The following is a 27,049-nucleotide window of genomic DNA, read 5'->3' as shown; positions in this document are numbered from 1 at the left end:
TAGCCCTCGGAGAGATTATCCCAAAATAGACCCCTTATTTTTCTAGTCTTATCCCCCTCTATACGTAATGTTATTTCATATATTATATGAGGTTTGCTAACTCTGGTATCGGCAATTTCCACCTGAATGTATTCATTCGTGTCCACTGTCTCCAGATGATTCATAAGGACTTTGCGAGCTATGCTCACTTCTGCTGCGCTGTCTAGCATTGTCTGAGCCCATTCTCCGTTTTTCAGCTGTGTCCTCAGTATTCTCGGCATTGTTGATTACTTTAATACTGGCTACCTTCTTTTTTGGAAATTGTAATTTTTTATTCAGATGAGCAGGTTTCTTGTCCTTGGACTTGACGTGCTCTTCCCTGTGTTCTGATCGTCCTTTTCTTTTCGATTTCTGCGAGGAAGTCTGAAAAGATTGAGAGGGACGAGTATCAATATCTTGATATCTATCAGGTTTTTTTATATTATCCCTATTTCTAAGGTTGTATTTTTTCACAGAGGGCTCCCTCTGGGGAGACTTGCGTCCTTGGTCCGGAGATCTTTCCCTCCGCCAAGGAGACCTTCCTCTGAACTGGAATATTTTTTCTTTAGGATTGGATTGTTTATTTCCATCCCAGCTCTTTTTTTGAGTGTTCAGATTATTTTTGATAAATACCTTTTCAGGACTTTCAACTAGTTGGGGTTTCACTGGTATTCCACCCAAACTATCTCTTCCTAGTTCTTCATAGGATTTTTCTATGATTCTGGCAATTTCAGATGGTTGGTCTGCTATATTTGTCTCTTTTAACCTCTGGCGGATCGCCACATTTGCTGCTTCTCCCTTTATGTTGGCTAGTAATATTGCCGAGACCTGCTTGAAGTCTTTCAGTAATTTCATACAGAGAGTTAAAGCGGGTTCTGGACCATATTCATCTTGAAATTGTTTTAGCACATCTGGAATTACTGACATGGATGGTACACCATGTGTTTTTGTGTAAATGGAAGCAAAGACTGTTCCCCAAGTGTCACAGTCCTCCACATGTGGTGCGATTCCCATTGGAAGACAGATAGTCAGAATCCTGTGTTTCTCAACAGAGGTGGTATCTGGGAACACAGCCTCTATTTAAATGATTTTTTGTGCTAGCCAGAAAGGTATTTGTTCCCGTTTTGCGGGTACTTTACCTAGACAGGACTGTATGTTCTGTGGTGTAATTTTATTTGTGTTCCCCTGAGTAGGGGTCAGCTGTGGAATTTTAATTGCTGGTTGGACTGTTGAAGTCCGCATTACATATTGGACTAATTGTCTATGTATTTTAATTAGTTGTTTTAGTTGTGCTAAAAGATCTGGTGCAGGCATTTCTTCAATGTCTGGATGTGGTGTGTATCCGGCTAGGACCGGCCACGTTGCTCCTGGTCTACCTAGTGGACCGAGCCTGGTGATGTGATTATTATGTTTTAGGGCGCCATTAAACAAGAGCAGGTGCTCTTGGAATTTGAGTGGTATTTCCACCTCCTCAAAAGGAATGTACTCATCAGGAGGTTCCTCTGTTTTGTAATAGTGGAATTGTTACAGCGTTAGCTGCTGGAAAATGTATCCATGAATAGAATACCTCTGTCTGCCGATATTCGTGTGCCTCGATTACGAATATGACTGTACCACCTCTCGATGTCAGTCCATTTTCTATAAGTTTTAAAGTTATAGATTTTCTTATGTTGACCGGGATGAGTATTATATCCGGGTCATTTCCCTGCATAGTAGTATCAGCTGCTAGTAGTTCAGCTGCTATTCTAACTGTCTCTCTTTCTTTTTCACTGTCTGTCATTTTACCGACAGGAAGGTTCTTCTGTTTGTTTACAGATCAGGTTTCTACGGAAACAAAGATTAGATGCACAATATTTTGGAACAGTGTATCCTTCAACGTTGAATAAACCAAGAATCATACATAGGAGTCTCCTCCTGCGAAGTTTGGCGGATATGACCTTTCACCCACTCCAGACGTCTTTGGAGTATTATGGGAAAAAAGGGGCTCTGTGTGAACAAGCGCGACTGAGTTACTCTACTGTCTTGCGTTAGTTTTATCGCCTATCCAAACCGTTGGGCGCCATGTAGTGTAGTTCCTATCATCCCAATAGGCTCTGCGCATTGGAATAATATCTTCAATAGTATAGACCTAGGACAGAGGTTAACTAGGTCTTCTACCGACGATATTAGACTTAAAGTTTTGTGTTTGCCAGCTAGCTCAGAGTTCACTAGAAACTTTCTCGAATAGGCAAGGAGGATTTTAACCTCCCTGGATAGACAAGAAGGGATTTAGTTTCTGACAACCATAGAACATGACAACTTTGCTCTCCCCTAATCAAGAGTGTATCTCTAGAGTCGTGTGAAAACAAAAGACAACTTATTTTACTCAGTCAGTTCAGTGCATTCTTAGTTTCACCAGATTGTAGCGAAAAGGAAGAGACGGGCGTGTTCAATAATAGATGGTATTTATTGATCAGTCTCTTTTCTCGTACAAGAGAAATGAATCGCTATTATTGCAATACTTATAGTTAAGTAAAGTGCATACAGTAAAGACAGAATTATAAAATAATACTGAAAAAGCATTGATATGGTTTCTGAGCCATATGATACTTTAAAATGGATAAAATAGATACATACATATATACATTTGACTAATCATACTCAACTGGTGCTTCTAACTACGCCTACCCCAGTGTACCTGACCTAAGCCTAATACGTGGGCGGGAGTAGATAAGTAGCAGTTTAAGTTAAGTTTGTTTTGCCAAGGGACTGACTCAAGAATTCTCTGCAAGGGGTTATTCAGTTCTGTACCTGAGATCTAGAATGGTGGAGGGCTGGTATCTCTTATCCCAGGTCTTGATATTCCAGCTGCCTGCGAGGGCTGCTTGGAAGCGCCGGAGCTGGATTTCTCGACAGGAGAAAGGCAGCGTCTCGTTCTCAGCGTGTCAGGAAGGCGGGGCAGCGCCTGTGGGCTTCGCTCTCTGCTGGGCTCCTCGGCAAGTCTCGCTGCTCCAATCTTGTCACCACCGCGTGGGTTTGCTTAAGGCAATGTCGGTAATATTTATACCTTAAAGGTGCCGAGATTGACGTAAGGATGGACATATATACGTCAATAAGGATGTCATACGAACGGGTTCGTTCGCACATTCTTTTACTGAAGTTCTCGGTGAAATCAAAACAATGGCTACGGGAATTTCCCAGGCCGCTGTAGGTTTGATTTGGTTTGAGAACTCCGTATTCCTTATCAGGGGCTGGAGGAATATCGCTTGTCTAATTAGATGGCATGCGTTATGACCTAATCAGATAACGCGCTTCTGTGCCGTGGTGTGGCTTAATCAGATAACGTTTTTTGCACCGTTGGATGGCTGCTAGTTAATTATTAACCAAACCAGGGTCAGGAATAGGGGAATCGATACAGTACCTATAGAAATACATCACAATGGACAATGAATGGGAAATTGCATGCGCAATGTGCGAGTACCCAATGGGTACTCACATATTGCGCATGCAATTTCAAGGGTGCAAGGATGCCAAAAGGACACCCTGTTGCACCCCTGAAATTGATGTGTGTGTAACCTGAAACTTTGAAAAATGCACTTCGTTATCAGGTTTGATTTTTTGGTATTTAGCGGACCGTAAAGGCATCTTGCATTGCGATTCCCTTAAACGCAAACGCAATCGCAATTTGCGATTTTTTGCATTTCGGATGATGCATCCCAAATGCAAAAATACCAGTCGCAAAGGGGCAGATTCAGAGAATCTGCCCGTTTGCGACCGGTTTTTCCTTTGATGCATGTGCCCTAAAGTTTCTTCTTGACTTCATGAAGCAGACTGACATGTTTATGCCTTGACTCAGACAATGCTGGTTGGTTAAGGTTTTATCACCTGCTATTACTTCAATGTTATTGTCACTCATAGTAATAGTATTTGCTCTGCACATTTTAATTATTATATCACATTCACTCATCAAATCAGTAATCCTGTGTATTTACTCCTTAGTCATCATAAGTAGGGTTTAGAGCTACTCCAAGACTGTTACTCCATCCTTCTGGTGTATTCATATCAAAGTTGAAAGGAATTTAGCACACAACATATCACAAATAATCCTCTGCTTTAGTTGCCATTGTGAGACAGTGGAAGTCTACCTGTGTGCATTCAACAGTGATGACATCAAACTTAACCCTGATAGCCTTAATGCCTTTGCTTGAAATCCCATCTGGCTTTGAATCATTGCATCGTTTTGAAAACAATGTTCCAATTTAATGAAGCGACTGCTGCATCAAAGCCTTGATGGGTGGTGAGCCAAATACAATTGTTTACATAAATCCTGGAAGATATATTTCTCCTTTAAAACATTGTTGTTTCATTTAAGTCCAGTCTGTCTATCTACACCAGGATTCCCATCCTTCATGGCACTCAAACTCTTAAGGTTGTCTCCCACCACAGTCTTCATCAATGGGCGAGGAATTTGGTCCACTACTTTAAAATCTGGATTTGGTGATGGCATCTTTTCACGAGTAGATTAATCTTTTCTGATTAGATCTCTTTTCACTTATTATCATTGATATATGTTGGACATGGCACTTCTTAGCGGGATTTCTCGAAAACATTAGCTTTTTGTCCTCCTGGTTTTAGCACTCTCTTTTCTTAACCTTAGGACTCAGGCACTTTCCTGCTGTGCTGAGTGGGAAAGTGTGAGCACACTTCCTACCCATGCCAGTACAGGGTGCTTACTTGATTGGTTTAGGTGTCATACCTGAAGATGCCCGGTGGAAGGGTACAACACATACCCAGGGCGGGGTGACATGGCTAATGGGGGGGTTCAGCAGTGAGTGTTACACCCACCAGAAGAGATTATCAGCAATGCCTCATGCGCAGGTTGGCTGGGTTCACTCCATGGCCAACCCTGGGCGGGCCGTTCCCTGCCACCACACAGGGTAGGTGAGGGGCAAGTTAGGTACATCTGCATGTGCCCTGCCCAGGTAGAGAGGAACCCCAATGTGGGTTTTCCCTACCTACAGGGGGCTAGCTCTCCCCACTGAGGACTCCTTCAGGGTGTGGCTGATGCACTTGTTATGGTCATATGGCCTGGGGCACTTTCCCACTGTCAGGCAGCATTAAAGTGCATGCGCCCTTTCTACACATGTTAGGAAGGGGGTGCTGTTCCACCGTTCCTGGACACAGGTCCGGTATGGTCTGGTCATGCAGCCCAGTCTATGTGCGCACTAGCACTGAGGGCGGCGGTTACCCGGTACCCAGCCTGCACATGTGGACTGGTGTGCGCACTGGCACATGTGATGCTGTAGAACTGGTGTCCTGCTTACCATTGCAGCAGCGGGGGGGCGCATTTGCACCAATGGTGTCCACGATTATGTGGCTGACCTGCCATTGCAGCTGAGATGTGCACTTGCACCGAGGTAGTCACTAGGTGCATGTCCAGCCTGCTGTTTGCGGGCTGATGTGAGCAATGGCATCGATGGCGGTCCAAACATATGGGTGTCTCGATATTGTGGGCAGGTGTGCGCATTCATACTGATGGTGTTTTCTACATGCATGGCCAGCCTGCTCTTGCAGACTTGTGTGTGCATTGCCTCGGGAGTGTTTCTGAACATGTATCCTGCCTCCCATTGCAGGCTGGGGTGTGCATTGCACCGAAGATATGTGGACAGCCTGCCATTGCGGACTGGTGCACACATGCACTGCTGGTTTTTCCAAATACATGATCAGCCTGTCATTTGCTGATTGGTGTGCGTGGTGCACCCCAAGTATTTCCAGATACGTAGCCAGCCTACTATTGCAGACTGGTGGGCGTGTGCACCTCTGGTAATTCCAAATCCAGGGTCAACCTGCCATTGCAGGCTGGTGTGTGTGTGCACCACTGGTATTTCCAAACGCGTGTCCAGGCTGCCGTTGCAGACTGTGGTGCGTGTAGCACCAATGATGTACCTAAACCTGTGTACTGCTTGTGATTGCAGGCTGGTGGGTGCACTGACACTGATTGTGCCTCTGAATATGTGACCAGCCTGCCATCATCTTTCCTATCATTAGATTTCCAGTGGTAAAGGTGGCTATGTCAGGATTCGTGTAGAAATGCCACTACTAAAACATGGGCACTTCTTAGCTCTAAAACTCTCTTTTATGTATTTCTGCTTGGCTCAAGTCCACACTGGAGGTTGAGTTGGCACATCTGGGCATTCCTCACCGACACCTATAAAACACTGCGCATGCAGCGGGAACGACAGACCTCTCTCATTTGCTGGCCTAGAGGGAGGGTTTGACACTTGGCCTTTGGAGCCAGATCATGGCGCCACTAAAGATTAAGATCTGTATTCCACTGCCTCAGGGCAGTCAAGACAGAAATTTCGGGGAGACATCTGTGGTTCAAAGGGTGACCCTTTGAACCACCCCCAACTTTAAAGACACCCTGTAGTATAAATATGCGTGTCACCCTTCAGCAAAGGGTGAGATATGCTTGTGAGGATATGGAACCGGAGAACCTGGAAATATGTGTCCCTAAGTAGAGAGTCACCAAGGCAAAAGGACGGGTACGTCCGTTGCGGTGGAGATCTAGGCTCCGGATTCAGCGGTTCCGGCTCTAGTCGCATTTTTCCAACACGCTGGGGAAGTGTATTTGTTTTCTACTTTCCCGATCATTTCCTTCAATCGTTACCTGTGCCGCAACCGGGTCGGAAATATCACAGGCTTTGCGATTTCCTGACCCTTTATTTATGTGTTTTGAAAACCTGCAAGCGGTGTGTGAACACGCACTTTGTACTTATAAGCGTTGCTTAGGAGAAGCAAGGCTGGCAGTAACTGCACCTCTTTTACTACCAGCCCTGCTTCTCATCAGCAAGGACTATAAGTACAACGTACATGTTTACGCACTGCTTTCAGGTTTTCAAAACAAATCGATAGAAAGCATTGTCGTTTACAATGCCAATAGCTCAAACTCTTGCAAATGCGAGACCTATTGCATTGCCAATGCTTGTTATATAAGGTAAAGGCGCAGTATAGATTGTTTGCTTCTTGGCAGTAGCGATCAACGTTTCTAATGCAATTTACATTAGATATAGGGTCCCCATCGCTACTTCTGAATAAAGAGTTTCCACCATTGAGTCCTTCCTACTCAGAGGACATGAGATCTAGGGCATCTATTGTCAGATAAACATACAAAGCTATCAGCATTAGGGTTGAGGAATCGCTTAACAACCCTACTGACTTCTTTAGTTGTGACTTCATCTTCTCTGATTCCCCATATCTTACTCAAGTGCCCCCTCCCCAACCATGACTACTTATCTAAAACCCTACAGTAGTTATGAATAATGAAGTCATTCATAGATGCTTTCATGGGAGATGTACCTATAGCACTGCTCAATTTTACTTCATTTTGTTTCTCTTTTTGCTTTATTTCAGTCCCACCTTATTCTGGTTGTCCTTTGATATTCCTCTTAATGTGATGTTTTCTCTTTTGCTTTTTAGGCCTTTCATCAGGTTTTTCAGTCTTTCAGATTCTTCCAGGTTTAACATTTCAGTTCCTAGTTCACTGTTATGAATCCAAGGGGTAGTGGAATGTTCCTCTGTCCACAAGAGTATGTTGTCGGTATAACAGCAATAACTGTAGTAGCATCAGTAAAATTAAAATTAGGCACTGATAAACTTAAGCTCGCCAGGTTCTCTGTCGCCTCACTTTTCACACTTTTTTCTGCATTAAAAGCTCAACTCATCACACTGACTTTTCTGGTTCAACCCCTGCAAGCCTCCCCTCCGCACCTGCTCCACTCCACTGCTCTATCCTGTATTGTACAACTACTCTACTCCACCCTCCATTTGAATGTCACTGAGCTGTTGCCACACCTGTCTACTGTGCACCTCACCACACCTTAGCTCCTTCCACTGCTTTCCATTATCCCTAGACCCCTCCACATCAGCATTTAAGGGATACCTGTTGAGCCAGGGATAAGGGAGTGAAAGCATAAAGGTGAGCGGTGGAGCAGCAGTAGGTAAGAGGGTGTAAATAAATGTAACAACAATCTCTTATTCATCTACTACAGGGACCAGGAAGGGAAAGGAAAAGATGAGGCAAGGTCAGTGTGTCTTATATTTGGACACTCCACAAATATGTTAAGGTGTTTCTAAGTCACAAACGGTGTCCGACAACGCAGTGGTACTGAGGTGTTGAGCGAATACGAGCGCATGGGCAGGGCATGGACAAGGCGGCCGCTCCTGCAGATCACCCGCAAGGAGCCATCTTTAGGAAGGGAGGCTCTCTTTGGCACTGGGTGGAGAACTCCTTCTATTGCCGGGACACCACAAGCCTCCAAATAAAAATTTGCCATGAACCAACTATTTTCACAGATTCCACCTCTTGAGACCCCTTTATATTTCACAAAATGTTTGCCAATTCACAAAGGTATTCATGACTACAGGAAGCAGTACCTCTCCAAGTACTCTTAAGTGACTTTCTAAATTGGCCTAGAAACATCTAAACATTTTAAAAATGGGAATATCCTGAAGTGGACTTGCTTGTGGTCAGACTGCACAGCGAAGACAGAAGCCAGAGGTCTTCAGTTGTATATAGGATTTATTGATTTCCATGGAAGATAAGTAATGCAGTCTAGAGGGCTCGGGTTAGCAGGTACAACTGCCACAGGAGCATTCTCTATTCATAGACAAACATTCTCAACTAGTAATATACAGAATATATGAGCCACTACAAAGGAACATTCTAATTTAACCATACCTATAAAAGAGGAGCACTAACACATAAAGTATAGACACCACATATCCCCCTCTTTTTAATAAATAAAGAATAACACCTATTATTGTGGATATCTACAGGGAGTTTTCTTTACTCTAAGACTTTTTCTAACATTACTACAATTCAATAAACTCTTATCATTGGAATCACCAATATTTTGCAAACTCTTGTCATTAGAATTGTAACACATTTTGAATTTTGCTATGCGACCCATGTTCCACCATTGGCCATTGTCTAATTTAACAGCATTACCTCTAATACTAACAATACTAGCTGGTTCTCTGAATTTAGATTTCCCTTTTTGCAAGAGCAACGGATCTTTGACACAAACCTTGTCACCAACAGTGAAATGAATTATTCTTTGTTTCGTTGCAGAAGAGACACTTTTTTGACATCCACGAATACTAGCAGCATCACTAAGATGTTTTGCTTTGACAGATTATTTAGCTACATTACAATCACTATTTAAAGAATTCACTTTCCAAAGTGGATTGAGAGTAGAAACAACTTTCCTGCCTCTCATTAGTTCAAAAGGAACACATCCTGAAATAGAATGAGGTGTGGTTCACATAACTTGTTTTAACAAAGAATCATTTTCCAAGGCTTTACACCATTCTTCCATATCATTACAATTAAACGGGACCCCTGAGCCCTCGAATAATAAATAAAACAAATAACAGTACCTTGAAAGGAGTTTGGGCAGCTAAGTAGGCAGATGTAAAGTTTTTAAAAAAAATCCAAAACTGTCGCCAAAATTGAAGTGGACTTGCTTGTGGTCAGACTGCACAGCGAAGACAGGAGCCAGAAGTCTTCAGTTGAATATAGGATTTATTGATTTCCATGGAAGATAAGTAAAGCAGTCTAGAGGGCTACGGTTAGCAGGTACAACATACAGAATATATGACCCACTACAAAGGAACATTCTAATTTAACCATTGTAATGTTAGAATTGGGGGTCTCTGGTTGGCGCAAGTAAGTACTTGTGACAAGCAGGGACCCTCTCCTCTAAGTCAGGGCAAAGGATGACCCTTCAGAATTACCCTTGCTCACCCTCTAGGTGCGTGGCGTGAGCAGCCAAGGCGATTCTCCAGGCGTTAGTCAGTTAAGCATTTGTAGACACACACACAGTAAAATATACCAATCCCCCCACAAATTGACACCAGGCTGTGAGTATATAAAAATACGCTTCTTTATGTAAAATATATATATCTCTTAGGTCAGACTTATCACAAGATCAAATAACGGTTCTGTATGCCCACAGGTTGTAAATAGGCAAGCTCTCTTTTAGTTGTAGTTCAAAAATGCACTGTTCTTATCTTAAGTTGTATTCCACAGTGTTCTCTTGATTCCTGGTTCGTTTCTGCCCAGATTGTGCACTTTTCCTCCCCTCTAGGTCTTAGGGGGTTCGGTTATGCACTCTGCCGCGCTTCGCGGCACCTCAGACGGGTGAAATCCCGACGCCCTGCCAAGTCTCACGCTTCCCGCGTGAGGCGCGATCGGCCCGGCCGGGTCTCTGACAGCGAGTGGCCCCCCTGGTCTGCGGGACTCCCCCGGGGGGGAAACACCGACCTCAGAGCTGTCCAGGTGGAGGGGGGGCCCAAGGACCCAGCGCAGCCCCAGTCACTCGGGCAGGGGCTCCGATTGCAGCCTCGTCCTCCCGACAGCTAAAGGATTCCAGCGGGAGGGGCTGGAGCGCTCTTCTCAGCGCGGAGCTGCAGGCAGGCACACAGAGCGGTGCGAGTCAGCGGAACAGGGGCGGCTCGCACCGCGGGGGATATTCACAATTCCTTGGCCCTTGCAGGCAGGCTGGCAACCCCAAAATCAAGGGTAGAAACAAACGTTGCGGGCCCCGAGCCCGTTGACGGTCTCGGTGGCGGCTTTCCTCCGGGGACAAAGGCGAGGTGCCCAGCGGCTCAGGCAGAGCGAGGCTGGCACCCGAGGCGTCCGTCCAGTCGGAGGTCTGTCCCCTGGGTCTGTTTGCGTCCGGTAGGGATTTCTGGCGGGAGGGTGAGGCACCGCAGCGGGCCTTCTTAGGCGGTCGACACAGCGATCCTCTCAGCGGGGGAAGAGCGGCTCAACGGAGCGGAGCTCTTCCTCGGCGGGGATGAGAGGACACAGTCGGTCACGGCCTGAGGAAAGGGCTGGGGGGCACCACAGCAGCGAGCCTTCCAGGCGGTCAACTCAGCGATCTCCTCAGCGGGGGAAGAGCGGCTCAACGGAGCGGAGCTCTTCCTCGGCGGGGACGAGGAGACACAGTCGGTCACGGCCTCAGAGAGGGGCTGGGGGGCACCAAAGTCACAGCTCCGGCAGTAGTAGATATCCCGGTTAATTACCGGCAGACGAGCAGAGGCAGGTTGAGCCAGATGGTCCTGTGGCTCAGGTCAGGGGGCAAGCTCAGTCAAGCCCTTGGAGAATGTTTAAGCACAAAGCAGCAAAGTCTTTTCTTATCAAGTCTTTTCCTCTCCTTTCTCAGCAAGGCAAGCAGCAGGCCAGTTCTCCCAGCGTCTCTTCTCCTTCTAGTCGGGCAGAGGTCCTTCGTGGTGAAACAGGATTCTAATTTACAAGGAGCAGGGCTCCTACTTTTATACACAGTTTCTTTTGTTCTCACTGGCCAGGGGGGCCTCTGCATAACTGCTCTCAGCTCCTGAGCACTTGTGGTGGGTACTTCTGCTTCTGCATTCAGTGTGAGGGCAGGCACATCAGCCGCTCCCCAGGGGGGCGGAGCCGGCATTGTGAAGACAGGGGCCGCCTGAGCACTCTGTTGACAAGCTTCGGTCTTTCCTGGGCCAGGTGCAGGCTGAGTCATCAGTCGCTCCCCAGGAGGGCGGAGCCAGCATTGTGGTGGCAGAGCACAGCCTGATGCATCATTCAGGGGAAACTCCCACCACCCACTAAGGTGTCATCTGGCTATTCACTACCTGTCAACTCCCAGCCCTGTCACTCACACACACCAGACAGTCAGATCCACATCCAAGCAGAGGCGGGCTGAAATGGTTAGGCAAGCAAATGCTAACTTTCTAAAAGTAGCATTTGCAAACACAGGATATTAAAATAAACTTTACTAAAAGAAGTATTTTATTATTCTGAGTTCAGGCATACTAAACATTAATTTCTACCATGTTCCCTGAGCCTGCTGGGATTATAGAGTGTAATAATTCCAGCAGCCCATCTGGCCTAGAAGGGAACTGGTAGCCTTACAATAGTGAAAAACGAATTTGGCAGTAATTCACTATTAGAACATGCCACACACATCTGGGCATGTTCTACCTTATACTTACAATGCACCCTGCCCTCAGGCCTACCATAGGGGTGACTAATATGAAGTTAAGGGAAGGTTTAGGGGCTGGCAAGTGTGTGCACTTGCCCAGCCAGCATGACAGTACCAGACTGTACGCAGGTTCTGCAATGGCAGACCCTAGACACATTTTAAGGCTGCTTCTGTGGGTGGCGCAACCAGCGCTGCAGGCCCACTAGCAGTATTGGCATTCACAAGCCCTGGCACTCCTGGTGCACTTTACTGGGGACTGACAGTAAATCCAATGAACCAATCATGGACATCAATCACATGTATACTTTTCACAGGGAGAGCATATGCACTTTAGCACTGGTCAGCAGTGGTAAAAGTGCCCAGAGTCATTAAACCAACAAAAACAGGTCAGAGAGAGTATTGGAGGAAGGCAAAAAGTTTAGGGATGACCCTGCCAAGAGGCCCAGGTCCAACAACCATACTCTATAAAAGAGGAGCCCTAACACATAAAGTATAGATACCACATATCCTTACACAATTAGTACACATAGAAAGGAATATGCCCTCTTTGCCTCTTTGCTAACAGGTATTTGGTTGATAAAGACTTTCTCCCAATGCTTAGTTTGAGCCAATGGTTGCAGGTGGGGCCCACCAGAACGTATGTTTGGGATTGGCCCTTATTGTTCCTCAACAGATTTTCATTCAGAGCAAGAGAGAGAAAGATACACCTGGGTGAAAGGAGGAGAAAAGGAAAGATGGAAAAACCTGGCAATGGGAGAAGGTAAGCACGTGCAAGAGTGAGATGAAAGTGTAGGTGCATTTGGTGATGGATTCAAGAGGCACGAGGTGGAATCAAGACTCTGCAGCCTTGGAATTTGGCATGCTGATGATCAAGCAACACCTTGAGCCCCGGCACTTATTCTTTTACAAACTAAGCACTGAATACTCCTGAAGTACGACTTCAAGTACTCATAATTGCCTTTATGATGTGTTTCCTGGGACAGTAGGATCAAATGATACAGCTATAGTCATAAGTCAGAAACAAAGAATTGAAATCCAGTCAGAGGCAGCAGGCCTATCCGTGAGCATAAAACAATGAACACTTCAGTGTCTGCGAGGGTCTGTGAGGAGAAGGTGAACCAGAGATGGGGCAGAAAGAGGGACTACTGACGCTGACCGCCAAGTATCTGGGAATGAGTGAATGATAACCACTGATTGCTGATCCTAGGGCACTAACATTCAACTCAACAGCCTCAGACTTTGAAACTCTCCTGCACTTCCTTCCTCTGCCACTCTTGCCCATTCTTGCTTCTTTGCAGACTCCAGGGCTTTGCAGACGCCTTCGTGATGGCATTCTGGGCAAACCCTGCAATAAAATCCTACTTACAACACTGTGCGACTTCAACCTTTACTTACATCATCTCAAATGAAGTTCTTCTGACCTGTAAGTAGTTACTGAAACATCAATGATTAAAAGGTCCATCTCAGACCTTTCAACACTTCCAAAAGAGGTGTCCAACACAGGTCCGGGTGGACTTAGGGGCTTATTAACAAGGTACGGAGATAAATAACACTTAGCGCGCTTAGAGCTTTTTTATTTATTGCCATCCATCGCTGGAATTTGTCGCCCTGGTAGCGCGTTATTAACAACGCGTTTCTCCAGGGCAATAAAAATTCCAGCAGTAGCCGGGAAATCGCCATTTTACAGGGAACATCGCTGGTTTTCCAGTGATGTTCCCTGTAAAACTGCAATAACCTTGCTGATACGACCCTGCGGTCGTACCAGCATAATCCACCCCCAATGATAGGGATAGTTAACTGCATTTTAGCAGACGTTCGTTTTTGGCAAAAACAGCGGTTTTCTCCAAAAACTAACGTCTGCTTAAATGCTGGGGCATCCTTGTAAATATCCCGATGTGCACATCTGCGATATTTGCCAAGTTGTACTGCCCTGGACACCCACTTTGCATCTCAATAAAGATGCAAAGGGAGGTGTCGTAAAAAAGGGTGCTAACATGCGCTAGTGCATGTTAGCACCCTCTTGTAAATAGGGCAAAAAGATTATCTCCGCTTTTTTGGCTTTTAAAGGCAAAAAAGCAGAGATAATGCCATTGTTAATATGGCCCTTAGGTTTCAGAATGTCCACATAACATAATATAAAGGAGGAGTTGCCCCCTCTCCTTAAATTATAAGGCTAGTGCAGCCCACCAAGGAGTTCCATAACCATATAGAGGAACTAGGCCAATGGCTGAATTCCTTTATGAGGGTATGGAACTTGAGTTGACTTGCAATATCCCTATCATGTTCAGTGTGAGTACTTTATCCCATATTATAGATGGTCACCACGTTACCTTTCCAACCAACCACTCAAAATTTTGGTGTGTAGCACTTTCATATGAAAGAGTGAGCATAGTTGCAACCATGAAGGCTACAAATAAAAACTCTAATGCAACATTAAACACATCAAAAATCTGTTAGATATTTGTTGCAAAAATATATTTGAAACAGTCCAATGTAAGTCAGTTTTTAAAAAAAAGAAAGTTGCAGTAGCTCAGAATGTGTAGAAATGCAGAAAGATTCAAAGTTTCTGTAATGACTTACAGTTGAGTTCTGATGTGTTTTCTTTATAATCACTGCTTAGATGCATCACATCAAATTAGAACCAAGCATTTATACAGGGATTGCAGAATCCCTTGTATTATAAATAGATATAAAATGAATATAAGCAACCTGTTGACCGGATTTTGGTTTAGAGATGGAAGGAGTAGTGTCCATTGTGATGGTGGACGACATTACCTTCACCAATGGTGCTTCGTCTGCCAAATTTAGTGATGGGCACGGTTCAGCAGTCATCTCTGTACATTGAAAAAATCACCATCACTGCGATTTCTTTCAAAGCACTACAGGTTTGGTGGTATACGCTGGCAATTTTCATTGTAGTCCGCCAAAGTTTTATATTTTTTTAGTTTTTTCAGAACTCCCAATGTTAGGGTTTCTCTTCAAAAAACACGAATGGCCCCTACACCCTTGGAGAGGATGTGACAGTCATTATTCTTCTTTTCACTATCCCTCACCATCACGTTTTCCTGACTGTGATGGACAGGCTAAAAAATACATTATAGCATCCACCCTATATAGGGTAGGACATGTAAGGTTCCCTACGTGATGGCCACTACTCCGTTGGGGCGCTAAAGTAAATATTTAGTCAATGGAGCCAACGGAGCTCTGTTTACGGAATACCTAAGGTCCGTCCATCAGTAAATGGACTGACTGAAAGTTAGGTGGGAAGGTTACCACATCACATTTGCGACAAATCACCCTGCCCGTGAAACCCTAACTCTGGCCCTGTACCACACTTGAGGTCTTATCATTAAAATGAGGCTTAGGTCCAGCCCTCCTGGTACTACGTTGGACTTCCCCTTCTTAGACACCCAAACCTTAGACTTTCTTTATAGATGATCACATCTCGATAGCCAAACCCACACCTTTAGCATGGAATCTTCGGGCCCGATTCACAGAACTAACTTAAGACAAAATCCTAAACGTACTACCATTTTGGTATTCACAGAAGGCACTTACTCATTTCGGTATTGACAGAAGTTAGGAGTCCTAACTTTAGGACTCCTAAATGCCTTCTGTGAATACCGAAAGTCTTAAAATTACGATTTTTCTCAGTTTGGGAGTAGTAAAGTTAGGACTCCTAACTTTAGGACTCCTAAAGGCCTTCTGTGAATACCGAAAGTCTTAAAGTTAAGATTTTTCTCAGTTTAGGAGTAGTAAAGTTAGAACTCCTAACTTTAGGACTCCTAAATGCCTTCTGTGAATACCGAAAGTCTTAAAGTGAAGATTTTTCTCAGTTTAGGAGTAGTAAAATTTAGGACTTTAGGACTCCTAAACAGAAAAATCCTAACTTTAAGACTTTCGGTATTCACAGAAGTCATTTAGGAGTCCTAAAGTTAGGACTTCTAACTTCTGTGAATACCAAAATTATAGTAAGTTTAGGATTTTGACTTAAGTTAGTTCTGTGAATCAGGCCCTTCATTCCTTTTTCACTACTAGGAGTACACCTTTATCAGAAACACCACATAGGTCCCCTTCCCGGACTGTTTATGTGATAAAATATGGCCACAGCAAACTTCATCCCTCATCAAGCCAGCAGCACAGTTTGCCTCAGAGCACCGAGCCCCAGACCTATTCTCAAAGCACTTCACACATGGATTAGCAAGGCCATTAACAAATGAACACCAATATCTCCCATCCGGCTCTCAAGACAAAAACAGCAAGCCAGTTGTTTAAAGTACAAGCAGCAACATACATTACTTCTCTCTGAAGCACAATAAATGTTACACCTCCTGAGAGGTGACAGACAAACTGGCATAAAGATGGCATCTGAAACAGTACTGAGCAGTCACCCACAAAGCAAACAATTTGAAACACACTAATGGAATCACAAAAGCTGCCAACTCAACACCTCTGGACCTGCACTTACCACTGCTTACCAATACAAGAACACAAGAAGACAAGAAAAGTATGATTCTAAGCTACTAACCTAACACAACTGGTGACGAAGTGTTCTTTAGTTCCAGAACTTGAGCAAACTCACTCTACCCCAGTAAGTCTTACCAAACAAGACAGACCCACATTACCATTGTCGCGTACATATGGGGGTACATCCTGCTGCATTAAACCTGGGAGTACCCACATACGGTCCCCCATCCCTAAGGTTATTTTTGGTCCCTATGTCAACCAGACCCTGAACTCTGGCTTGGCCAATGCTATTCTTGAACTGAATACAAGTGATGCCCCCTTGCTGCACACATCCACACTCACGCAATGAGGCCCCTGATGCAAATAGGAATTATTAGGGGGCAGATTTACAATAACTGGCGCACCCCTGCATATCAGCAGGGATGCGCCAGTTATGGTGCGTCGCGGCTGCAATGCGGCGCACCATGGGGCAAAACCAGCAAAACCGTAAAGGCGGCACATTGCTGAAGTTGCGTCGCAAGCGTGATGCAGCTCCAGCAAGGCTCAGGGGTGCCCTATCCTGAAAATGCTGCGTCAATCCTTACGCCTGCTTTAAGCAGGAGCAGGGTTTTGACGCAGCATGGCTTTAAAAGTGACTGAGTGAAATCTTGCAGATTTCACTTAGTCACTTTTAGGAGGCGTTCCTGCGCCGGAACGCCCCCCCCCCCCTGCGCAGGAATGCCTCCTTCTGGCACAGGGCTTTAAAATGTGACGCATCTCCCAGATGTGTCGCGTTGTAAATACCCTGCAAAATGGCGCATATTTTGCGCCGCTGCTGCGTCACAAAAGTGACGCAACGGCGGCGTAAAAGAGGCGCAACAGGCTTGTAAATCTGCCCCTTGGTATTTATTGCAAAAGGCGTCGTAAAGGAGGCTCCTTACCAACCAATCTGTACCCCTCCTCACTCATTTGTTGATGTATGATTTGCTTTCGGAGATGCTTCCGGAAATGTCTTCCAGATTTATCTGGACATGTGGACTAATCTTGCAACCTGGAGGAACTGCCCAGTGCCCGAAACAAATGTTTCCCGAGTCTTTTCAAAGGAGAGAAACCTCTTATTCAAATAAAAGATTGCCCACCATAGGATATCCTCTTACCCTCCATGTGGCAAGTGGCATATTCTTTGTAATGCTCCTAAATAGCCTAATAGATCATAAATGAATGTCTAGGGCAGACGGGGCTCTTTTTAGTGCCGTGGGTACCACTTTGTGCAAACCACACCCCCTTTACGTATAATACAGGGGGCATCTCAAGAAGTGGTATAGCCCAATATGAAGGCTTCCGACAGCGTATAATGCTCATGTGAGCCCATCAGAAGAGCCCTCTTCCAGTTACCACCATTGTAAACCAGTGTATAGTGGGCTGGAACGCTCTGTGGACTTTTGGAGAATGTTTCTTCAGTCTATGGTGGCTTGAATATCACTGGCAAGGAATATATTTATCTTGTGTGCTGCCTTTATGTGTTGCAGAACTGTGTGCCCTATGTTGTACATTTCGAGAGTCTACTAGGCTGACGGGAATTCTGGTCTGGGTGAGCAGACACAGCCAGGTCTAGCTAGTCACATGAAAGCTTCCCTGGTTGAGAGGAGCATTGGGTCTGCCTGACTCTTCCTATGCTAGCCATACACTGGTATCATTAACAAGCAAATGGCCAGATAGGTTGTTAAACAATCATTAACCTGCACTTAGACTGGTGCCCTCTAAATATTAGGAGGATGATTACAGTCTGAATGGTGTCTACGTCTTGTATATGTTCATGTAATTAAAAGTTTTCTTTATTAATTTGTGTTGCGTTATAGTAATATATTTGTAGTTTATGTTTTCACAAGTTTGCCACACTGAAAAATGTGTGTTCCTTTCTGTGACATGATTGAATGTTTTTCGAAATAATGTGCAGAACGTTTGAAACTAATGTGAAATAAATCACGAGTACTTGGAATCGTATGTCTCACATGCCGATGCGATTCAGTATTAGGAATGGATTCCCTAAACACCCCAGGGCTTATTTACAAGGCCCTTCCGCCACTTTTGCGTCATTTATAAAATAGGAAAAGTGACGCAAAAGTGGCGCAAGGGGCTTGTAAATCTGTCCCCCCCCCCTTCTAATACCGAATCACAAACCCATTTTGAATCACAAGATTAGGTTTTCTACCTTAGAAAAGCAATGTTTGCATTTGCAAACGGGCAAATTCTGCGAATCTGCCCGTTCGCGAACGCAAAAAGGCTTGATACATCAGGCCCTATATTACTAAATTATTTTGCTCACTTTTTCATGTCTTCCAGGTTTTGTTAGTTACAAAAAAAGTGGTCGGTTACATAACATATTCACAGCGTTCATTTCATCAGTTAATGGTTAAAAGGTACACATAAACCAAGTAAATACGAAACTGAATTTAATTCAGCTATAAACAGTGATATCCAGTACTTTCACAGGTATTATATTTTAGTTCATACAATACATGGCAATGGATGAAGTCATTATTTAAAATAGTGCTCGGTGGGTGTCAAAAAGAAGGGTTCCAGATTCAGTAGGGTAGGGTGTGGTTGGAATAGATGGAGGGACAAAGAAAAGGAATTGTGTCCTGTAGACAATTCAAAATCAATCTTAAAACATTTCCAGTCTATAATAGATCACACTGTTCCCTATATAAACAATACACGGGGGCCATGTATGGCAAATTCTATTGTGGCGTGTATGTTGGAAAATAATGTTGTCGACGTTTCGACCCCGATAGTAAGGGCGGGTGGTTCCTCAGTTTAGGGTCTTCATCAGGACAGTAGAGATAGTGTTAGTGAGCACCTACGGAAATAGATACGTATATCACTCAGTGGGGTGAATTAAAAACTGTAAAAAAGGCATCATTCAATGGCCCCTAAACTAGTGTACCTACATTGATTCTGGCATGTAATCCCACCTCAGTTGGAGACTTGCGCCGTTGGTGGTGTTCTGTGAAGGAACAATTAACATTTAGGAAGGTTTGCGTCGGGCAGGTCAGGGAGGAGTCAACCCACAGTGGAGGCGCCCCTACTTACTAGATTCTTCTATGGATGAGAATCTTAGATGGATGTAAGGAGTCCCAGATGAGTTGAGAAATGGCGTGGCACGTAAGAATCTGTGGATACAAAATATATGTATCCATGTATCTGTACACCAATGGAAGGATTACACAGTGCCTAAGGTGTTCAGGTGGAGTTCGTGGCATTAGAAAGGATAGACTTACTTGGAGAACTCTTTTAATCGTATCCATTAGTAGGTGTGGTATCAATCAAACACCAACTAGAAGGGTGGGAGAGGTTCTCTCACACCATCTGCAAGAACCAGAACCAGAAAGACGGTGTTAGCTAGAGTCACTATGTACTTATGTTCGCCTAATTCGACGTTACAAAAAGGTGAAGTTCAAGGCAGTCACTGATTCCCTAAAAATCATACCAATAACCTCCGTGCAACTCGCACAAAAGTTGAAAGTTGTGATGGTTAATTCAGTCCCCTTGCATCCGTAGACAGATCGGGATCTCTAATTACAATGAAAGATCTGAAGCGTGGGGACATGTTTGCAGCGCTGTTGTGAGCAGAGAAAAGCATCAAAGTTGTGATGGTTGCTAGGTTACTAGAATCCCCTCAAATCCGTAGACAGATCGGGATCTCTAATTCCAATGCATGACCTGAGGCGCGGGGACATACTTCCAGCGCCTTGTGGGCAGAGAAAAGCAGCAATGAAAGACCTGAAGAGCGGGGAAATGCTATCCGCGCTGTTATGAGCAGAGACAAGCAGCGCGAAATGAGCAGCCTCTCTGTCTGACGTACCTTTGGCTCTGCTGGAGTTAATCCTCGGCGGGAACCACCAGCGCATCCACGGAGTCACTAGAAATGCTTAATGCAGGGGGCGTGTCTCAGAGGGCGTGTCAGAGCCCCTCGCGGTGCCGCCGCTAGATGCTGGTACCGCGGGTGTGACTTTACTGCGCATGCGTGCTGGCAGAGCCACTTATCCTGACCGGGTGAGTAAGTGTCAGGTGCACTAGCATGTATACAGACCTCATCATAGCGGCATAGTATATACCTTAGCCAATTGCTCATATATGATTACTAACGCACAAGCGTGCGCACACACTTTCTTAATGTTTAAAACAAGGCAGGCTAACCTTGTAATTCACGCAAAAAAGTCTCAAACATTCTTATACTACTGTGAACGGCATACTCAATTAATGACATAATCGTCCAGTTTTCGATATTAATATACATTGAAAGCCAACCTTGCATCCCTTTTTAAATAAAAAGAAAATGAGGTCAGATGTAGGTTATGCTATTTTCCACAGTAATGTAACACAGTATTCTTAGATGATATTATTAGATGTTATCAAAATAAACAATCTAACATTGGCCCAGCTGACCCAGTGATTAAATAAATCTGCATAGTGAAGCATATCATACTATACCATTTTCTGTGCAGAAAGCATTATCAAAAATCAGGGATCAGATGTCAGTCCCGCTAGTTGTGAGTAGGTCGCATCAAGTTCATTAAGACCATTGTCCACAGTGTCCAAAGTGTACATCCATTTACATTCCCGCAAATTAAGTAGCGAATTCAAATCACCCCCTCTAGGTCCAATCACAATTTTTTCAACCACCAACCATTTGAAAGATTCTGGAGTATGAGCTTTGGACATGAAGTGTTCGACCAGGGGGGAGCCCGGTGTCTGACATCTTATCCGACTACAGTGTTGGAGAATACGCTTCTTTACATGTTGTTTTGTTTGTCCAATATATACCAGGTCACACGGACATATAATGGCATAGATAACATCACTTGTGTTGCAGTTAGTCATTTTTTTGAGATTCACCTTATGGTTCCGATATTCCCATACCTTGGTTTCTAAGGTGAGTGGGCAGGCTTTACACTTGGTGCATTTAAAGTGACCTACTACTTGGGGAAGATTCCAGATACTTTGTAGGGTGGGAGGAGCTGGAGTTTCTAGAAGTGAACACACCACTTTATCCCTGATATTTTTCGCCTTTTTGAAAGCGTGCATCGGAAGTTCTTTGTGGTCAATGACATCTGATACCATCTTCCAATGTTTATTGACTGCCTTCTTGATTAGGTTGCTCTTTGTACAGAATGTGGTAACACAGACAATCCTGTCTGGGTCGGCAAGGCGTTCTTTAGGTTGGAGCAAATCTTCCCTTGGGCTGAACCAAGCCCTCTTTCTCGCCCTTGTCACCAGTCGTCTCGGATATCCCCTTTCCATCAATCTCCCGATCAGGAGATCCGATTCCGAAAAGTAGTCTTCTTTGAGTGAGCAATTCCTCCTAACTCGGAGGAACTGGCCAAATGGTAGATTGTCACGGAGACTTCGTGTGTGGTGGCTCGAGTATCGTAGCAGACTATTTCTTTCCGTGGGTTTCCGGTAGAGAGTGGTATGAAGATGGCCATTTTGAACTTTAATGCTGATATCCAAGAAGTCAATCGAGGTTCTACTCATAGTCATAGTAAATTGAATGTCTTGGGATTGAGTATTCAGCCACGTAAAAAATGAGTTCAATTCATCTTCGTTTCCTGTCCACAACATCAGCACATCATCGATATACCGTCTCCACATCCAAATGTTGTTTTCATATGGATTTCTAGATGATAAGATGTGGTCCTGTTCAAATTCCGCCATGTATAGTATGGCCAGGTCAGGAGCAAAGGCTGCCCCCATTGCTACTCCCTTACTCTGGAAAAAGTATTTATCTTGGAATACGAAAAAGTTTTTCTTCATTGCCACCTCCAGGAGCTCAATGATGAAGTCCGTTGGTACCTGAGGTGGTTGGATTCTTCTATCCAGAACTTTTCTCATTGTCGCCAATGCTGGGTCTTGAGGAATGCTTGTATATAGTGACACTATATCTAGTGTTACTAATAGTTGTTTATCCTGGTCAAATGCAACGTTGTCTACTTGATTGATGATTTGCATGGTGTCCCGGACGTAGGTGGAAGTCCCAGCTGCTAGTGGTTTCAAGAAAGTATCTATATATTTGCACAGTGGTTCTAACAAAGAACCACAGCCCGATACAATGGGGCGTCCCGGCGGTTTTATCATGTTCTTATGAATCTTTGGTAACGTATAGATCGTTGGGTTTCTTGGCTGTGCAACATTCAGATACTCATATTCCTTGGTGCTCAGAAAGCCCGAATCTTTTCCTCTTCCTGTGATCTCTTGAATCTGTCTTCTGATATCCCAGGTAGGGTTAGTACGGCTTGCAGTATAGCTTACCCCATCTCGAAGTTGGGAATATATTTCTTCTTTGTAGTGTTGGACATCCTGTAGGACAATCGCCCCACCCTTGTCCGCAGGTTTAATCACAAGTAGTTTATTGTTCCTCAAAGTTTCCAGGGCTCGTCTTTCGCCTTGAGTGATGTTATGCTGTACATAGGAGCGTGTGGTGCAAACGTTCATCACATCTCTCATAACCATACTTTCATACGCAAGGATCCTATGCGACGTCTCATGTCCAAAGCTCATACTCCAGAATCTTTCAAATGGTTGGTGGTTGAGAAAATTGTGATTGGACCTAGAGGGGGTGATTTGAATTCGCTACTTAATTTGCGGGAATGTAAATGGATGTACACTTTGGACACTGTGGACAATGGTCTGAATGAACTTGATGCGACCTACTCACAACTAGCGGGACTGACATCTGATCCCTGATTTTTGATAATGCTTTCTGCACAGAAAATGGTATACTATGATATGCTTCACTATACAGATTTATTTAATCACTGGGTCAGCTGGGCCAATGTTAGATTGTTTATTTTGATAACATCTAATAATATCATCTAAGAATACTGTGTTACATTACTGTGGAAAATAGCATAACCTACATCTGACCTCATTTTCTTTTTATTTAAAAAGGGATGCAAGGTTGGCTTTCAATGTATATTAATATCGAAAACTGGACGATTATGTCATTAATTGAGTATGCCGTTCACAGTAGTATAAGAATGTTTGAGACTTTTTTGCGTGAATTACAAGGTTAGCCTGCCTTGTTTTAAACATTAAGAAAGTGTGTGCGCACGCTTGTGCGTTAGTAATCATATATGAGCAATTGGCTAAGGTCGATACTATGCCGCTATGATGAGGTCTGTATACATGCTAGTGCACCTGACACTTACTCACCTGGTCAGGATAAGTGGCTCTGCCAGCACGCATGCGCAGTAAAGTCACACCCGCGGTACCAGCATCTAGCGGCGGCACCGCGAGGGGCTCTGACACGCCCTCTGAGACACGCCCCCTGCATTAAGCATTTCTAGTGACTCCGTGGATGCGCTGGTGGTTCCCGCTGAGGATTAACTCCAGCAGAGCCAAAGGTACGTCAGACAGAGAGGCTGCTCATTTCGCGCTGCTTGTCTCTGCTCATAACAGCGCGGATAGCATTTCCCCGCACTTCAGGTCTTTCATTGCTGCTTTTCTCTGCCCACAACAGCGCTGGAAGTATGTCCCCGCGCCTCAGGTCATGCATTGGAATTAGAGATCCCGATCTGTCTACGGATTCGAGGGGATTCTAGTAACCTAGCAACCATCACAACTTTGATGCTTTTCTCTGCTCACAACAGCGCTGCAAACATGTCCCCGCGCTTCAGATCTTTCATTGTAATTAGAGATCCCGATCTGTCTACGGATGCAAGGGGACTGAATTAACCATCACAACTTTCAACTTTTGTGCGAGTTGCACGGAGGTTATTGGTATGATTTTTAGGGAATCAGTGACTGCCTTGAACTTCACCTTTTTGTAACGTCGAATTAGGCGAACATAAGTACATAGTGACTCTAGCTAACACCGTCTTTCTGGTTCTGGTTCTTGCAGATGGTGTGAGAGAACCTCTCCCACCCTTCTAGTTGGTGTTTGATTGATACCACACCTACTAATGGATACGATTAAAAGAGTTCTCCAAGTAAGTCTATCCTTTCTAATGCCACGAACTCCACCTGAACACCTTAGGCACTGTGTAATCCTTCCATTGGTGTACAGATACATGGATACATATATTTTGTATCCACAGATTCTTACGTGCCACGCCATTTCTCAACTCATCTGGGACTCCTTACATCCATCTAAGATTCTCATCCATAGAAGAATCTAGTAAGTAGGGGCGCCTCCACTGTGGGTTGACTCCTCCCTGACCTGCCCGACGCAAACCTTCCTAAATGTTAATTGTTCCTTCACAGAACACCACCAACGGCGCAAGTCTCCAACTGAGGTGAGATTACACGCCAGAATCAATGTAGGTACACTAGTTTAGGGGCCATTGAATGATGCCTTTTTTACAGTTTTTAATTCACCCCACTGAGTGATATACGTATCTATTTCCGTAGGTGCTCACTAACACTATCTCTACTGTCCTGATGAAGACCCTAAACTGAGGAACCACCCGCCCTTACTATCGGGGTCGAAACGTCGACAACATTATTTTCCAACATACACGCCACAATAGAATTTGCCATACATGGCCCCCATGTATTGTTTATATAGGGAACAGTGTGATCTATTATAGACTGGAAATGTTTTAAGATTGATTTTGAATTGTCTACAGGACACAATTCCTTTTCTTTGTCCCTCCATCTATTCCAACCACACCCTACCCTACTGAATCTGGAACCCTTCTTTTTGACACCCACCGAGCACTATTTTGAATAATGACTTCATCCATTGCCATGTGTTGTATGAACTAAAATATAATACCTGTGAAAGTACTGGATATCACTGTTTATAGCTGAATTAAATTCAGTTTCGTATTTACTTGGTTTATGTGTACCTTTTAACCATTAACTGATGAAATGAACGCTGTGAATATGTTATGTAACGACCACTTTTTTTGTAACTACATGCTGACCCAGGTCGGTGAGCAAAGGGTTTACCCCGTTATCCCCTACCACTTCCAGGTTTTGTTAAGCACACTTCTCCAAACTTGGGAATTATTTTTCAACAAACTAGTCAGGCACTGATCCTTGATATCTTGTTATCAAAACAGGAGTCACAGGGGTTTTATGTGAAAAGGGCACTGCTAATCTGAGAAGAGAAAGGGGCCTTTCTGCATGTATGCCCTATAGTCTATAATCCTAGTGAGATATACCAATGTGCCTGAGTGACCCTACTGATAACAACCGAGGTACAGGGAGAGCAAGTAAGTTACTAAGGATCATGCTATTTGTTAAGTATGGAGTTAGTTATCCGAGCAGTGGCTGGGTCAAGGCCTGCGTATCTGACTGATAAACCATCCTACCTATTGCATGGTACAAACAAACTCTCCCAGATTATTTTGAGGTAGAAGAGGGAGAAAAAGTGAGTGAAAGTCCCTGGACTCTGTGAGAAGTGGTCTGTGGTCTGTAAAGAATGAAGGTACATACAAGTGTATGGTATTACTGCATGCCTGTGTTTAAGCTTACCTGTGTGTGTGTGTGTGTGTGTGTGTCTGTGCTATGTTGCTTGGTGTGCATGGACGTGAGCGTTATATGTCATAACATCTGCTTTCTTTGTTCATTTTTCCTTTATATTGCTCTATGAGGGTACGGGTGCTCACGTGGGACATAATGGGGGTTTAGAACAGAGATGTCAAAACATTCTAAAACCCAACTTCTCTTCCCTGCACACTTATTAATACATGGACTGTGAGTGCTTCAAGCAGGCAGGGCCTGCAGAGCAAATGATTCAGCAGTGCTCCTTGGAAGTGGCAAGAGGGCTTTAAATGAATGTTTGTGAGCAGTGGTCATTGAAGGCGGAAACATACTGGACGCCCTAAGAGTGGTGCCAACCTAGGCTCACTCTTCAGGAAGGACAAACACGCATTGTGGGGTATTTTGCTATGACTAACATAAAGGAGGTATCACACTAAACAATTATTGGAAAAACATTAAGACAGCTCCGTGGGCTGGTGCGCCTACTGTTGAGATCCGTGTTCAGCTGCCAGCCTGCATTTTTGAATCCCACCAATTACAATTGCTACCTTTCACACTTCTGAGGTGAATAAAATAATCATGGACACACTTGATCTATTCTAAACATTAACTCCACCAAAACTCACACCTTTATAATGGGACCCAGAAATACCACAAGCAGAGCCCATGTTTGCAAGGACAACACACTTACCAAGGTCAGACCCTTCCCCAACCTTGGCATTGTGTTTGATTCTCCTATTACCTGATCACCAGTCAGTCAGTCACAAAATTACAAGGTTCAGGACACACCCTGGGGTAATACAGTTACTTTCAAGAAAGATACTACATATGGTGCACACAGTAGGTGTGCTTTTCAGCTCTGTGTTCTTCAATTTGGGGTTACGTGGTAAGACTGGAGGAGAAACCGTTGGTCTGCACTCTCCAGTTGCCGCGCACCGAGTGATGACATAGGCGTACGCAACTTCTGTGACGTGTACTCTGGACATTTTTCATTTTTCTGGAAAAAGAGGTGGTAGTTAATTTATGCTTTGTTGATTACTGTACACTTTACATTTGTGGTATTTTCCTTAGGAGATACAACTTTTGCT

This window comes from Lissotriton helveticus, chromosome 11 (genome assembly GCF_964261635.1).
Source record: "Lissotriton helveticus chromosome 11, aLisHel1.1, whole genome shotgun sequence".
NCBI classification, from domain to species: domain Eukaryota; kingdom Metazoa; phylum Chordata; class Amphibia; order Caudata; family Salamandridae; genus Lissotriton; species Lissotriton helveticus.
This window is presented reverse-complemented; position numbering follows the sequence as displayed.